The sequence below is a fragment of the Gopherus flavomarginatus genome, chromosome 9, assembly GCF_025201925.1.
Source record: "Gopherus flavomarginatus isolate rGopFla2 chromosome 9, rGopFla2.mat.asm, whole genome shotgun sequence".
NCBI classification, from domain to species: Eukaryota; Metazoa; Chordata; order Testudines; family Testudinidae; genus Gopherus; species Gopherus flavomarginatus.
In genome coordinates, this window is record NC_066625.1 from 13127295 (window position 1) to 13144123 (window position 16829).

Sequence of the window (16829 nt, forward strand, 5' to 3'; positions counted from 1 at the left end):
ACTACCTGATCCTGCATTGTTTGGAGGTCTCTAAACTCCTATTGGCGTTATAGGGATAGGAAAGAACAATACTGTATAATGGGAGTGAAGGTGCACAGCACCTTACTGGGCTGTATAGAATTTCTTCAGACCAGGCTTGAGATAACTGGAAAAGAATTGTCAGAAGTGTTGCAATGATACTGTAACCCTAGCTTGATAGTTAATCAAGTGCTTTTGTACAGTACTTCGAGAAGTTAAGTGCTAAGTATTATTGATTGTAATTATGGTGCTTTCCCCCAGAATTACCAGTCACTCGTCCAGTGGCTCCCAAACATTTCATACTGCAACCCTCTTTGAGCTGAAGAGGGTGATGGGGTTGACTGCTGCCCCGAGGGGTGGAAGTCCCAGGGGAGGGAGTTGCAGAGCAAGCATGTCCCACGCTCGCCCCTCAGTGGCCACTCACTCAAATTTGGTGTAGCCAACTCCTCTCGGGGTGGCTGGGGTGAAACCTGAGCAGCACTGCAACTCCTGTGCACCAAGGGCCAGAGAGGGAGCCGAGCTCAGCCAGTCAGATAGGACAGGAGCTGCCTCAACTGGAACAGCATTTTGTTAGTCAAAGCGGGACAGTCTCCTGATCTTCCTGGCACCCTTCATGACCTCTGCTGGGGGCATGACCCACAGCTGGAAAACGGTGCACTAGTCACTTTTACTTTTGAAAATAAAAGTTTTACTCCTAAAGGAGAGAAGACAGTGATTACCTTGGGTGCCACTATCGCCAGGCTGATAACCAGGAATCTCTTCAATATTTATTTTATGCTCATACCATAGGGATTAACAGAATAATAGTTGGATGGATGTATAAGAAGGAACGGCTTAAAACTATATGGAAATATCTATATTCAGTAAAACACCTTGTAACAGTAAGGGCAATGAGGCCCTAGAACAGGGGTGGGCAAATTTTTTGGCCCGAGGGCCACACTGGGGTTGCAAAACTGTGCCTCCCAGCCTGGCTGCCACCCCCTATTTGCCCCCTCCCACTTCACACCCCCTGACTGCCCCCCTCAGTACCCTCGACCCATCCAACCCCCCTCCACTCCTTGTCCCCTAACCGCCCCCTCCCGGGGCCCCCACCCCTAACCACCCCCTGGAATCCCACTCCCTTCCAACCCCCCTGCTCCCAGTCCCTTGACTGCCCCTAACCCCTTTCCACACCCCCGTCCCCTGACAGACCTCCAGGACTCCCATGCTTATCCAACCCCCCCCAAAACCTCTTCCCTATCCAACTGCCCCTGTCCCCTAACTGCGCCCCCCGGGACTCCCCTTTATCCAACCCCCCAGCCCCAGTCCCCTTACTGTCCGCTCAGAGCAGCATGTCTGGCAGCCGCGCCACCCGGCTGGAGCTAGACACACTGCCACTCTCCTCGGCAGGAGCACGCAACCTCGCCGCCCAGAATGCTGCCTGCGTAGCAGTGTGGCTGCTGGGGAGTGGGAAGAGCCGGGGAGAGGCCAGGGACTAGCCTCCCTGGTCGGGAGCTCAAGGGCCAGGCAGGACAGTCCTGTGGGCCAGATGTGGCCCACAGGCCATAGTTTGCCCACTTCTGCCCTAGAAGCACAGATAAAATGCCTTTAGCATTAGTGCAGAGGAAAATGCTGCTTGATGCAGGGTGTTGGGCTCTTCCAACCCTGTCATTTATGATTATATGGTGCAGCTGATGACCAGTTTGACTGGTGAGGTACTTGTAATTGTTTGTATGATATAAGACTGGGGGTGTAAGGTAGTGAATTGAGTGCAGTATGAGCGAAGCAAAGAACAAGTGACTCATTCACAAAATACTGATGAATCTAACAATAGGTTTCAAAAATACAAGTGAAAAAGCCAGAGTTGGCCACAAGGTGGAACAGACTAATTTCTCCACAGCTCTTGCAATCATAACTTATTTTGGCCCAATCTTTTGAAATGCTGAGCGCCTTCAATTCACTGGTAAGATCTCATTTGGAATAATGCATACAATTTTGATCAGCCATGTTCAAGAAAGACACAATTAAATTGGAACAGGTGCAGAGAAGAGCTAGTAGGATGATTAGGGGAAGAGGATGGCCTATCCTACGAGAGGAGACAGGAAGATCTTGGTTTGTTTAATCTAGCAAAATTAAGGCTGAGTGGGAATGTGATTGCTCTCTATAAATACATTGAGGGAGAGGGGGAGATGGGAAATACCATGGGAGAGTAAAGAGCAGTTTAAGCTAAAGGACAATGTTGGCACAAGGACAAATGGATATAAACTGTCCATGAAGAGATTCCGTCTGGAATTAGAAGATGGTTTCTAACCATCAGAGGCGTACGATTCTGGAACAGCCTCCAAATAGGAGTTGTGGAGGCAAACAACTTCACTAATTTAAAGAGAGAGCTGGACAAATTTATGAGTGTAATTGTATGACGGAGTTGCTTGTGATGGTAGGGGGTAGGACTCAGTAGGCCAGGGGCTCACTTCCAGTTTGTTTTATGTTCCTAAATGCTCATGATTCAAGGTTACAGCCAGCCACCTGCAGGGGTCAGGAAGAGATTCCCACTTCCCCCACTAAGCATGCATGTTTGTTTTTAAATCTTCCTCTGAAGCATCAGGGTTGGCCACTGCTGGAGATGGGACATTTTTCAGGATGGACCAGGGGTCTGAGGTAGCAGCAAGCATTCTTTTTGGCTGGTTCTTGCTCACATGCTCAGTGTCTGATAGCCAAATGTGTAATCGGGAAAGAATTTTCTGCTAGGTCAGATTAGCAGTTACCTTGGTTTAGGGGTGGTTTTTTTTATCTTCCTTTGCAGCATGAGGGTGTGTGTCACTTGCCAGGATTATCTGGATATATCTCACTTAATCATTTCCCAGCCATTATGGGGTCCTCAGATACTGGTGCACCTCAGCCTATACTACGAAAGGAGACTGGAAGAGCTTGGTTTGTTTAATATAGCAAAATTAAGGCTGCGAGGTGATGTGATTGCTCTCTATAAATACATTGGGGGGGGGAGATGGGAAATACCATGGGAGGGTGAAGAGCTGTTTAAGCTGTTGCAGAGACTAGTCTAGTCGCCTGTGAGCTGTAATACATTAGTCTAAAATCTGTTGTTTCGTGTGTGGGTGCTCGGGGGGTATGTGATATACAGAAGGTCAAACCAGGTGATCTGGTGGTCCCCTTCTAGCTGTAAACTATGAGACCGACTCCATGATACTTATGTATGTAACACTGCAACATGTCTGACTCCAAAAGGAAAAGTATCTCAGAGTTTGTTTTATTCAGAAATGAATACCCATCAGAGCAGTGGTTCCCAAACTTTTGTACTGGTGACCCCTTTCACATAGCAAGCCCCTCATTACAACTCCCTTTATAAATTAAAAACACTTTATCTATTTACCACCACTATAAATGCTGGAGGCGAAGCGGGGTTTGGAGTGGAGGCTGGCAGTTTATGACCCTGTGAGAGGTCCCGACCCCCAGTTTGAGAACCCCTGTGTCAGAGGGTATATTCCCTTTCTTCTTTCTCTCTTGTATTCTCTATTTGGTCTGTTTCTCTTTCCTCCTCCCCTCCCCCACCTTTTAAAATAAAATATGAGAACATTCAGATAAGCTCAATAAAATGGAAGATTGCTTACAGGGGGGAAGACAAAAGGATTGATTATTTTGGAAACCACAATAACAATTGCCAAAGGGCATGTTGCCGATTACACTGCATTATCTCTGGGACTAACTGACAATGTGGTAGCAAACAGTAATCTGGAAAATCTTGAGAACTAAGCAGGGCTGGCAATTTCCCAGGAAAAACTAGTTTAGGATATGGTGCTGGTAAATATCACCTTAAACTGGGAAAGGGAAAAATGATTGCATCGGTGCCCAGCAAGTTCTGCAAGCATAGAATGAATCTGTTCAGACTTTGGATACATCCATTCAAAACTGAGGAACAGGCTCAGTCTGTCCTCTATGTCAAAGGTGGTCTTCTGCTACAGAATACTGCATGGCCAAATGGACCTGAACTGGTGGTCTACAACCCTGCATGCCTCTGATTGCTTAGTACTTCAAGTCTACTGTCATAAACAGATAGCTAAGGGTTAATGTCTCTTTCACCTGAAGCACCTGACCAGAGGACCAATCAGGAAACCGGATTTTTTCAACTTTGGGTGGAGGGAAGGTTGTGTCTGAGTCTTTGTTGTCTGTCTGCCTGTTTTCTCTGAGCTTTGGAGAAGTAGTTTCTGCTTTTTAATCTTCTGTTTTCAAGTTGTGAGTACCAAAGAGTTTGTTTCTTTTGTATTTACATGAATATAGTGCTGGAGTGCTTTGATTTGTATTCTTTTTGAATAAGGCTGTTTATTCAATATTCTTTTAAGCAATTGACCCTGTATTTGTCACCTTAATACAGAGAGACCATTTTTATGTATTTTTCTTTCTTTCTTATATAAAGCTTTCTTTTAAGACCTGTTGAAGTTTTCTTTACTAGGAAATTTCAGGGAATTGGGTCTGCAGCTCACCAGGGTATTGGTGGGAGGAAGAGGTCAGAGGGAGATCTGTGTGTATTGGATTTGCTAGCCTGATTTTGCATTCCCTCTGGGTGAAGAGGAAAGTGCTTTTGTTTCCAGGACGAATTACAGAGGGTGGACTCCCTCTGTTTAGATTCACAGAGCTTGTGTCTGTGTATCTCTCCAGGAGCACCTGGAAGGGGGAAGGGAAAAAGGATTATTTCCCTTTGTTGTGAGACTCAAGGGATTTGGGTCTTGGGGTCCCCAGGGAAGGTTTTTCAGGGGGACCAGAGTGCCCCGAAAACCTCCAAGCTTAGTTACCAGCTTGGAGTTGGTACTGCTGCCACCACCCAAAAAATTAGAGTGTTTTGGGGCACTCTGGTCCCCCTGAAAAACCTTCCTTGGGGACCCCAAGACCCAAATCCCTTGAGTCTCACAACAAAGGGAAGTAATCCTTTTTCCCTTCCCCCCTCCAGGTGCTCCTGGAGAGATACACAGACACAAGCTCTGTGAATCTAAACAGAGGGAGTCCACCCTCTGTAATTCCAGTCCTGGAAACAAAAGCACTTTCCTCTTCACCCAGAGGGAATGCAAAATCAGGCTAGCAAATCCAACACACACAGATCTCCCTCTGACCTCTTCCTCCCACCAATTCCCTAGTGAGCTGCAGACCCAATTCCCTGAAATTTCCCAGTAAAGAAGACTTCAACAGGTCTTAAAAGAAAGCTTTATATAAGAAAGAAAGAAAAATACATAAAAATGGTCCTTCTGTATTAAGGTGACAAATACAGGGTCAATTGCTTAAAAGAATATTGAATAAACAGCCTTATTCAAAAAGAATACAAATCAAAGCACTCCAGCACTATATTCATGTAAATACAAAAGAAACAAACTCTTTGGTACTCACAACTTGGAAACAGAAAATTAGAAAGCAGAAACTACTTCTCCAAAGCTCAAGAAAGCAGGCAGACAAACAACAAAGACTCAGACACAACCTTCTCTCCACCCAAAGTTAAAAAAATCCGGTTTCCTGATTGGTCCTCTGGTCAGGTGCTTCAGGTGAAAGAAACATTAACCCTTAGCTATCTGTTTATGACACCTACGACTCTGCATTATTGTCATTTACACATAATCAGATGTTTTTGACTTTTATTCATATAATATTGAAAACTGAAATAAGAGTCATGACAGTTATAACTTCATTGAGAAAACATCATACCAAAATGTATGCAGACATTCCGATATTCAGTATTATAATTACATATATAACTATGACATCCATTGCAGTTTAACTTTTTATTTTACAATCCTAAATTAATCTAGGAATCTACTGCCTTATGTAACCACAATTTGAATATGTAACTAAAACTTAGTGTGGTGTTCATTAATGAAACAGTTTTTAAAATAGAAAATGCCTTAACCTGTGACTAATTCGTTTTTCCCAAGGCAGTAAAAGCTATGATTTTACCTGGTAAAAACACCATATCATGCCATCCCTAAAACTAAGCCAGGCCCTAGGGCAAATGCACATTTGGGGAGTTCCTGCCACCTGTGGAGCCCCCAATTTTATTGACCATTGAAGACCAAACCCCTCTGGTTTTTAAATGATATCAGAATAGAACCCCTAAACTGTAGGGGCTCCCATATCTCACTAAGCCAAGGTTCCACAATTCCTTTACCTAGCTCTGAGTCAATAAAGATCCAATATTTAATGCATAAAAACAGAGAAGACAACATGATTGAAAGGATACCATTCTGATCTCTTTCTGACTGCTGAGATCAAATCTTTGGCAGCCCACTCAACTTAAGGGTGCATATAGGAAAGTAGATTTCTGTTAATGAGTTTTACTCAAATAGCCTAGGCTAGGAAAAAACGTGAGATCCTTACTTAAGAGCTTCTTCCTAAAGGAAGGCACTGCAACCTCTGCTCCTTTCTTTCCAGAACCGTGAGGGGGAAGTTATGTATTTTGGAACTGAAGGACACAAGTCTGTGTATTTTTGTTTCTTATATTTTTCCTTTCAGCAAAGAAACCCATGAGAGGAGAGCAGGGACAGGAAAAAGCCATTAGGTAAATCTGGTGAGATTCCCACATAGCATGCCTTCAGGAGGAGATGGGAGGGCTGTTTAAATTGTCTGGGGATGAGACATCCCAACATTATGGATTCTGGGGAGTTGTGGGGAAAGATCCTAAATCCATGGTGGTAAAAGTCATCCAGTAGGAACATCTGCTCTCCAAATGACTTTGCTGGCGATTTATTTATTTACTTACATACTATTTGTCAATATGGGTCCTGTAGGGGTTATGCTACCATTGGCAGCATCCCTTTGCAGCTGCTCAGTAGCAGCTGCTGCAGAGCTGACTCTGTATGAATTAACTCCATCAAACACCATTATGTTTATTAACTTGGCCATTGGCTGAGTAGGAGATGATGTCAAGGAGTTCCCCACCCCCACCCAGGTAATGTGGGGTGGGAAGGAGGCGGAGAGAACATGGAGGCCCCAGGCTGGGGCAGGGAGGAGACATGTTGGGAGGTCACGTGTCCTACACCCCCAGTATGGTGGGGCACCAGTCATCTGTACCTTTCTGATTTGGATTTAACACTAAAACTCAATGGAGCCTAATGGTCCCTTCTGACCTTAAAGTCTATGTGGGGAGGTGACTGCCCCTCCTCTTCCATTCAAAATGTCTGAGAGGTGTCCCCCTCCCCCCAATCTCCCCCACAAAAAGAGTACACTCCGGACTTGAATACCTCATATGCAACATGTCATTTTTGTGACATAATTTTTTGCAGCAAAACTGGAGATCCTTGGGGTTTATTTTTGTACAAATCTAAAGAAATAACACCAGTAATACAGGTTAAACAAAACCGGTGTTCGTTAAAGTAAGCAATCTCTGCACAGTGAATACAGATACCCATCCAACAAGTCTGAACTTACTTAGTATGTGGAAATGGAAAAATATTTTTTTTTATTCACGAAGGTTTATTGGATTTTATTTTCAAAACTGTCTTAAGGAAAAAAAAAAAGTATTGTAACGTATTTGTCACTTCTGTAGTACTTAACGGTATTTCCACACTGTATAGTCCAACATAATTTATATCTTAAAGAGTAATAATGACTAGAAGCAGTGTAGAGCAAGAAAACTAAAACTTCACATGATGGCGACTTACACAATAGCCTTTCCCAGAATAGGAACATTTGGAACACAAGAAGTGACCATTTAAATGTCAACATTGTTGATTACTTCACTCTTGATCATTTAACTTGACTATCCAGTCATTGCCATTATACTTCCATCCCAATCCACCTGCCATGCCTTTTTGGGTGCTGCTTTTTCCCCAGACAAACATTTTCTCCAGTGCAGTTACTCACCGTCCGTCCAAAATTCTGCAGTACGTTGAAAACTAAGAAGTTGAGGCAGCATAAAATGAATGTACTTTACTATCCAGGTGAATAACAGAAAGGTTGCTGTATATCTTGTAGTGTTCATTTTTATATTTGGGTCAGTAAAAATTTTTAAATTTAAATGAACCCACTGCAGAATTTCCTGTATGCTGCACCAGTATGTCACATAAACTGTTTGCCATGGAGCACTCCATATCTTCAACCTTAAAATACATGCACATGAAATTCAAAGCTGAACATAAATCAAAGTTTCTTTTAATACGAAATACAGTGAACCTATGGACCTAACAAAGAAGCAGAGAAAGATAAGCAACTTAGAAAAGAATTAACTCTATAATGATGTGTTTAGCAATAACTTCAACAGATTTAGGCCTGTTGATGAATTTGGCTTATTATATATAATGGAAGTAATTAGTCAAACAATTTACTCTGACTTCTTGAAAATGATGTACCATTTGGGTCATTACATATTAAAAACCAGAATCTTATTCTATGTATCAGTCATTGGGACCATTTGTTATCTGATGGACATTTAAACTAACACAGTTTTCATCTTGTCTTGCAAACTCTTGCAGACCACAGAATGCCAGTGCATAAGAGTAGTTGTGATTGCTTTTAAGAGAAAATATTTTACCTTTTATGAAGCCAAAGCCAAAATAAGAATGGGAATGGGTACATCAAGATCACAAAATACAAAGAAATACTAAGATACTATTTGTGAAAGCATAGAAAGTTACAAGACATTTCAGGATTAAAGCCTTGAAATGTTTTCATTTCATCTGTAAAAGGAAGCTGATGAGTCCTGTCCATGTAAAATATACCATTCACACCTTTTTTAATGGGGCAGCACAAGTGGCCAAATTTCAGAATCTCCATCATACTTAAGAGTTACTTGTTGAGCAGGGGAGGCAAGTTTGTATAATTTTTTGTGGTGCCCAGAATGGGTCCAAGTCCTGCGTGCCCCACACACACCTGCCTAAGGCTATGGGAGAGAGTTTGGGTGTGGAAGAGGTGTGAGCTCCGGGAGGGAGTTTGGGTGCGGAAGGGGTGTGGGCTCTGGGCTGGGGCAGGGGATTGTGGTGCAGGAGGGGGTTTGAGGAGCAGGCTCTGGGAGGGAGTTTGGGTGTGGGAAGAGTGAGGACTCGGAGGGATTTGGTGCTGGGTGTGGGCTCTGGGCTGGGGCAGGGGGTTGGGGTGTAGGAGGGGATGCGAGCTCTGGAAGGAAGTTTAGGTGCAGGCCCTGGGAAGGACTTTGGGTGAGGTAGTGAGTTTGGGTGCAGGAGAGGGTGCGGGGTTCAGGCTCTGGGACGGAGTTTGGGTGTGAAAGGGGTCAAGGGTCGGGCTCTGGGAGAGAGTTTGATGCTGGAGGGAGCTCTGGGCTGGGGCAGGCGGTTGGGATGCAGGAGGGGGTGCTGGGGGCAGGATCTGGGAGAGAGTTTGGGTGTAAGGTGCAGGCTCTGGGCCTGGGGCAGGGGTTTGGGGTGCGGGAGGGAGTGAGGGTTGCAGCGCTTACTTTGGGCAGTGCGGCTCCCAAAACAACTGGCGCACACACGCCCCTCTGGGTGGGGGGTCCAAGGGGTCTCCACGCTCGCTGCTGCCCACAGGCACTGCCCCCTTAGCTCCCATTGGCCACAGCTCCCGGCCAATGGGAGCTGCGGAGTCAGCAATTGGGGCGCTGGACGCTCCCCCCACAACCCAGGGTTCACAGGGACATGATGTGCCAGCCACTTCTGGGAGTCGCATGGAGCAAGGATAGGCAGGAAGCCGCCTTAGATCCGCTGTGCTTGTGGCCCATTTAAATCAACATTGCTGCATTAAAGTAGCTCAACCCCTTGCAATCAGAGTTGACAAAAATTACTTCTATCCTGCCAAATTCAACCCTAGTGTGAGAAGCTGCAGGTCCAATAACTACTGAAATTACACCAGAATTAAATTTAGCCCCGTGAGTTGGCATGGTGGAAACAGTTCTTTCTTAATACAATCTCCATTTTGTTAGATTCACCTGTGCTTAGAATTTGTGACAGGAAACACTGATGAAACTTGGCATTATTAAGCCATTTCCAGTAGATGTTCTGCTGCCAGTTGCAAAAACTGACAGGAGGTGCAGATGGCGGTTTTCCTGAAAACCATTATATTGTCCCACTTCCTATCGATAAAATAAGTGAAAGCTGACCTGGTGACTTACCAGCAGTGCATTACATTGGCTCCAAAGGAGATTCCTGTTGTGAAATAGACTCATTCTCCACCCTCAGCCTGCAGGGATGCAGCACTGAATAAAGGTTTCCAGGAACTGAACCAATACAAACAGTATTTGTTTTCCACATAATGGGTGTAGAAATTGGTAGATAACCAGTTTGATTTGGTTTAGGTCTGGAAGGAAAATTCAGCTGCTGGCTGAAGAAGTAGAATACCAATGATGAAACGACTCTAAAACTTACCATGTCTATTGTATATAAAATTGTTGTCCTGTTAGTTGTCAAGTCTGAGCGTTTTGTTTAGGGCTTTGGTTTTTTGGACACTGAGTGATCTTTAATTTTGCCAGGTATCTAGAATATAGATGCTATTAGCTGCCATTATGAGGTCAGTTGTGAATGTATTTATTTCACGTTATAATTCCAGCTGTGACTGAATACTATTTTAGTGTATTTAATTTAATATTTTGGGAATGAGGTAACATTTTAATGCAGATGCAAAAATAGCTGTTATTAGACAGTAAACTGTTTTGGGCAAGGGACTGTTGTTTTACTGTGAGCTTGATCCAAAACCCATTTAACTCACTGGGAGGATTCTTACTGATGTCAGAGAACTTTTGATCAGGCTTTGTATACCTGTGTCTACCTGGACAGAATCCAGCCTGTTCGTATTGTAATATTTCATCCACTGCTACCTTGTTCTATTCAAGCTCCTACATCCTGAACGGAGTCCAGCCACTGCCCCAGTGTCAAAGCCCTAGGTACAATCTCAGAGCACAGTCCTTCTATCTGGCATCATTCTTGAGAGTTGGAACCGGCTGTCCAGCCACCTAGCCTCTCTGGGCATAGCACTGACCCTTTAGACACACTGCCCTCCCAGAACTCCACCCCAAAAATGTGAAACTTCTAGTTTACAATTTAATTCTCAGGGGCATGCAGTAGTTGTGAAGCAGTACACACACACACACACTTTGACCAATCTAACATATTTATGCTTTATAGTTAATCATGCAAAGCACAGAAGAGTACAGATCAGACAAAACAATAAAAACATCTTATAGGCAATGTTCCTCATTAGGTTACCCTTCCCTTGGGAGTCCACGGCGGGGGGCATGAAGGGGGGGGTGCTCATCTGTGTTCTTGCAGGCAAGCAAGCAGGGTCCTCCACTCCCTTGCCTACCCAGCCCCCTGCAAGAAGCCTCCCTCATCTTAATCAGTTGAAAAATGGCCCTTGCTCCCAGTGCTGTGCTTTTATACACTGCTGCTGGGGTTTCCTGCTTCTTTTGTTGTGCATTTAGTAATTTTCCACTGCTCTCAATCCCCCTCTCCTTTCAGGCAAGAGGAGGATGTGTCTTTCCCCAGCTAGAACAAACCCATTGTCCGAAGGTGTTTAACTCTGAATAGCCCATCACTGAGTGCTGATCACTCACCATTGTCTCTGGACCTGGCAGAGAGGTGACACAACTCTGCTAACTCCTGGGGGATCCACAAACATATAGGCTTTCCATTAGGGCTGTTGATTAATCGTAGTTTTAATCACACTGTTAAACAATAGAATACCAATTAAAATTTATTAAATATTTTGGATGTTTTTCTACATTTTCATGTATATTATATTCTGGGTTGTAATTGAAATCAAAATGTGTATTTTATTACAAATATTTGCACTGTAAAAATGATAAAAATTATTTTTCAGTTCATCTTATACAAGTACTGTATTGCAATCTTTGTCATAAAAGTGCAACTTACAAACGTAGGGTTTTTTATTACATAACTGCACTAAAAAACAAAACAATGTAAAACTTCAGAGCCTACAATTCCACTCATTCTTCTTCTTGTTCAGTTAATCGCTAAGACAAACAAGTTTGTTTACATTTACAGGACACAAAACTGCCTCCTTCTTATTTATGTCACCAGAAAGTGAGAACAGGCATTTGCATGGCACTTTTGTAGCTGGCATTTACTTGCCAGATATGCTAAACATTCGTATGCCTCTTCATGCTTTGGCCACCATACCAGAAGACATGCCTCCATGCTGATGACGCTTGTTTAAAAAAAAAAATGTGTTAATTAAATTTGTGACTGAACGACTTGGGGGAGAATTGTATGTCCCCTGCTCTGTTTTACTTGCATTCTGCCATATATTTCATGTTTCAGCAGTCTCAGATGATGACCCAGCACACTTTGTTCATTTTAAGAACATTTTCACTGCAGATTTCACAAAACACAAAGAAGGTACCAATGTGAGATTTCTAAAGACCACTACAGCACTCGACCCAAGGTTTAAGAATCTAAAGTGCCTTCCAAAATCTGAAAGTGATAAGGCATGCAGCATGCTTTCAGAAGTCTTAAAAGAGTAACATTCTGATGTGGAAACTACAAAACCCGAAACACCAAAAAAGAAAAATCAGCCTTCTGTTGTTGGCAGCTGACTCAAAGATAATGAAAATGAACATGTGTTGGTCTGCACTGCTTTGGATTGTTATTGAGCAGAACCCATCATCAGTATGGACGCATGTCCCCTAGAATGGTGTTTGAAGCATGAAGGGACATATGAATCTTTAGCACATGTGGCACGTAAATATCTTGCGACACTGGCTAACAACAATGCCCTGAGAATGCCTGTTCTCACTTTCAGGTAGCATTGTAAACAAGAAGCGGGCAGCATTATCTCCTGCAAATGTAAGGAAACTTGTTTGTCTGAGCAATTGGCTGAACAAGAGGTAGGACTGAGGGGACTTGTAGGCTCTAAAATTTTACAGTGTTTTATTTTTGAATACAGTTTTTTTGTACATAATTCTACATTTGTAAATTCAACTTTCATGATAAAGAGATTGCACTACAGTACTTGTATTAGGTGAATTGAAAAATACTATTTCTTTTGATATTTTTACAGTGCAAATACTTGTAATCAAAAATAAATATAAAGTGAGTACTGTATACTTTGTATTCCATGTTGTAATTGAACTCAATATATTTGAAAATGTAGAACACATCCAAAAATATTTAAATAAATGGTATTCTATTATTGTTTAACAGTGCGATTAATTTTTTAAAATTGCTTGACAGCCACACTTTCCATATTACGTCATAAAATCATTTATGAGTAAGAAGTAGTACAGACAGAACCCCAGTTCATCACACCATTTTAATCAACTTTGTAGATTTTAAGAAAGTGTTTATTAGTGTCCACAGAGAGACCCTGTGAAATAGAAGGTATGGGACACCAGACAAGCTGACAGCATAATAAGGAGTATATATGATGGACGTAGATGCACAGTAAGATCAGATACAGGCCTGGGTGAGAGGTTTGATATTGTGACTGGAGTTGGACAAGAGTGTTCATTATCAAGAGTCCTCTTGGCATTAACAATAGACTAGGTAATCAAGTGATCATTGTAGACAGTGTCAAATGGGTTAGCGGAGATGAGTTACACAACCTTGACTTTGCTGACAGTATTGTTTTATTAAGTATGACATGGAACGACATAGTAGGGCCCTTACATCAGAGGTAGAACAGAAAGAAGCAAAAATTGGATTGAAAGTAAAAGCTGAGGAAAAACCAAGTTTATGAAGGTAGGAAACTGGACCACAGATGGAAAGGTGTACGTGGCTGGAAGAGAAATTGAACAGAAAGAATTCTGCTATCTGGGGAGTGTGATGACATTTGAAGGTGTCTGCAGTAAAGATATTCATATGAGATTAGGGAAAGGAAACACTACTTCGGAAGGATGGACAGCATCTAGTCAAACAAAGGTCTCTACCAAGCTAAAAATAAGAGTATACCATGAGATTGTACTGAGCAAGCTGCTGTACAGAACAGAGACTAGTCAAATTTTCCTGTAAGTATTTCTGTGCTTTCTTGAATGCCACCCCATATGCATGGGGAAAGCTTTCCATAAAAATCCAGAAAGCCACTATATTATTCTTCCTTCTCTCTGAAAAACTCAGCTGTGCTGGGATGGCTACAAAACATTTGATAATGGCTAGGCAGTTGCCCCCTATATTAATTGTCTCACTGTTATCTTGTTCTCTCTCCATCTATCTGTTGTATGTTTCGTTTCTCTCTCATATATTTAAACTGCAAGATTTTGGGGCAGGGACCTTTCCATTGTTTGTTTACAGTGCCTAGCGCAAAGGGGCCATAAACCCTGATTGATGCCTCTACATACTACCCCAATACAAATATATAATAATGAAATGATAAGCAGTGAAATAAATACCAGGTCTTACAATTACATTGTAGTCTTTAGATTGATTAGTAATTAATTTATCACACAGCCAGGTTTTTTGCAATAGATGACAAATTGTTTTTACACAGCGCACGGATATAAAATATATATCCATGCTGAACCACAGTTAGCAACAGGGACATGGGGACTACTAGAACACAAATTTAAGCATATGCAGGATTGGGGCCTATATTTAGCTTTTGCAAAATATGTACCATTCTCTTTTCCATTCCTTAAAGGTCATTATTACAGATCAGAAACAGAAATTCAAAGGAATTATCTTATTCAAAATGTTTGATTGCCATTTTCCTTGTCTAATTTGGGGACTTCCATTGATTTCAGTGGGAGACTTTTCTTTTGACTCTAATGTAAATTGAATTGGGCCAACGGAGTGCATCACAAGAATGTTATGATGACAAAGGAAATAGCATTTTTGTCCCTTTTTTCCTGGTTCTTTGATTTATAAACTAACAGACAGACGTTTTGGAGCATGAGCTTTCGTGGGTGAATACCCACTTCTTCAGATGCCTATCTATAAGGTGCCACAGGATTCTTTGCTGCTTTTACAGATCCAGACTAACACGGCAGTCTATAAGGTGCCACAGGATTCTTTGCTGCTTTTACAGATCCAGACTAACACGGCTACCCCTCTGATACTTGATTTATAAAGAGAATCCTAAAGTTCAACTGACAGTTAAAGCCCTAGTGTACAGTGGGCCTAATTTCTGTTAGGTGCAATAAGAAAATACACACGGTGATAAGCATAGTATATATACTTAATCAGCTAAAAAAAAAAAGACAATATTTGAAATAGTTTATATTTGTTATTGCTGAAAGTACTAAGCAAATCTGTATTGTGATGAAATTTCATTCTGGCTTACTTTCTGCTGTAATACAGAGTAAATGAAAAAGCAGGTTAATAATTGGTTTGGTGATTAATTGGTTTTGTTTCTGAATGTAGTATATTGCAGTGTCTTTCAACTACTTTCCAATTATATTTCACAGTACAGTTTACTGTAGTTTTTGCTATTGTAGCTGTGAATAAAATATTATGTAAAAAAAAGAACATTTTTTTTCCCAGAAAGTATACTGGTTTTTCAGGGGATGTATTTTTTCTGTTTTTTTAAAAGAATAAACAAAAACTAAATTATCTGCTGGCAGAACTCCATATTTAAAATAAACAATAAAAAATAAGGATATAATGAATTTCATCTTTTAAAATTGTACAAAAATGAAAGGAAACAATAGTTGAAAAATCAAGGTTAATACCATGGAAATGAGTGAGGATTAATATGCACAGGAGAGTCTACTGCAGCATTTTCCTTTGAACAGTCCATAATAAAAGCAGCAACATGCACACATTTTAAAAATATGGTTTCACTTTTTAGAGGTGCACCATATAAGTTGCATGTTGTCTTCTGATGAAGAAACTATTCAGCTCCACAGAGTTATGTTTGTGTTACCTAAATTATTATGCAGGCTGCTTGAAAAATGAGAGCAAGCTACAATGTGAACTTGTCAAAAACTCACCCGGTAAGCACGACCCTGTTGTTTGAGGCTGTAGCAAATGGGTTTCTTGATCGCAGACAGAAACATTTTGCTGGTATTGGAACCTTTTTCAGAATAAGTTCAGCAAAACCTCTGATGTCTCATTTCTCTATTAAGAATAAACAATAGCAGAGCTTAGAAAAAGAACGCTGACTCCACTGCACCACTCTTGTTAGTGTTACTGAACTCTGTATATACATGTGACTTCCCCCCACACTACACACACGTATAATCCTATAAGCTTTAACTGCCTGCTCTGATTGGCTGAGAGGTCTATTACAAAAACAACCTCTCCACCGTGATATCTCTAAGTGATTAAGTCAGGAGGGTTAAGGAGCATTAATCATGGGGTCTGATCGCTACTCTGAGGCCTATTCTGTGTAACGGTGTGCACAATCATGTACACTTTTGTGGGTTTTTTTTTTAAAGTACACATTAAAAAAGCATTATGCTGGTTTGAGAACTATTAGATCTATAATACAATTACATAACATAAAGCAAATACTAAATGGATCCAGAGCATAACTAAGGTTAGGACTGAAAATAAGAACCATTCTAATTTAGGGCAGTCTTTAAAACATGTGTACAATGGTTTAAACTACTGTAATATGGCATGTTCTAGGAACATTTTCAGTCATTCAGCAAGAATATGGCATGATTTTAATAACAAGATATCACGAAGGAAGACTATATCAATTGCTCATTCAATGTTATAAACATTTTTTTATTTTAAACTAATGAGATTTTAAGTATCTAAATGAGTTGCATTTGACTAAAGAGTGTATTGTACATTGATTCCAATTATTTAGCTTGGATTCAGATGACCCTGAAATAATTTGCCTTTACTTCAGACTATAATGAGTAATTTAATTTATGTAGGTTCTCCTTCCTCCCCCAAGCAATAATCAGCAATGTGTAACACAACTTTTTATTAACAGAAGAAGGGAGTGATTCTCCTCCCATTGAAGTC

General features: G+C 41.5%; 2 protein-coding genes across 7 annotated transcripts in view; one reads left to right on the forward strand and one right to left on the reverse strand.

Annotated features, from left to right (window-relative positions):
* Nucleotides 1-16829, forward strand: part of C9H7orf50 (chromosome 9 C7orf50 homolog) — a 202070-nt gene that overhangs the window by 91776 nt on the left and 93465 nt on the right. The gene's annotated exons all lie outside the window — the stretch shown is intronic.
* Nucleotides 1-16829, reverse strand: part of GPR146 (G protein-coupled receptor 146) — a 69889-nt gene that overhangs the window by 11239 nt on the left and 41821 nt on the right. Inside the window, exon 2 of one of the 2 annotated variants that reach the window (XM_050966363.1) lies at nt 15842-15968. The gene's annotated coding sequence lies outside the window, so the exon portion shown is untranslated. Of the gene's footprint in view, nt 1-15841; nt 16060-16829 lie in introns of those variants that run through there. The other variant, XM_050966364.1, reaches the window with a different exon arrangement.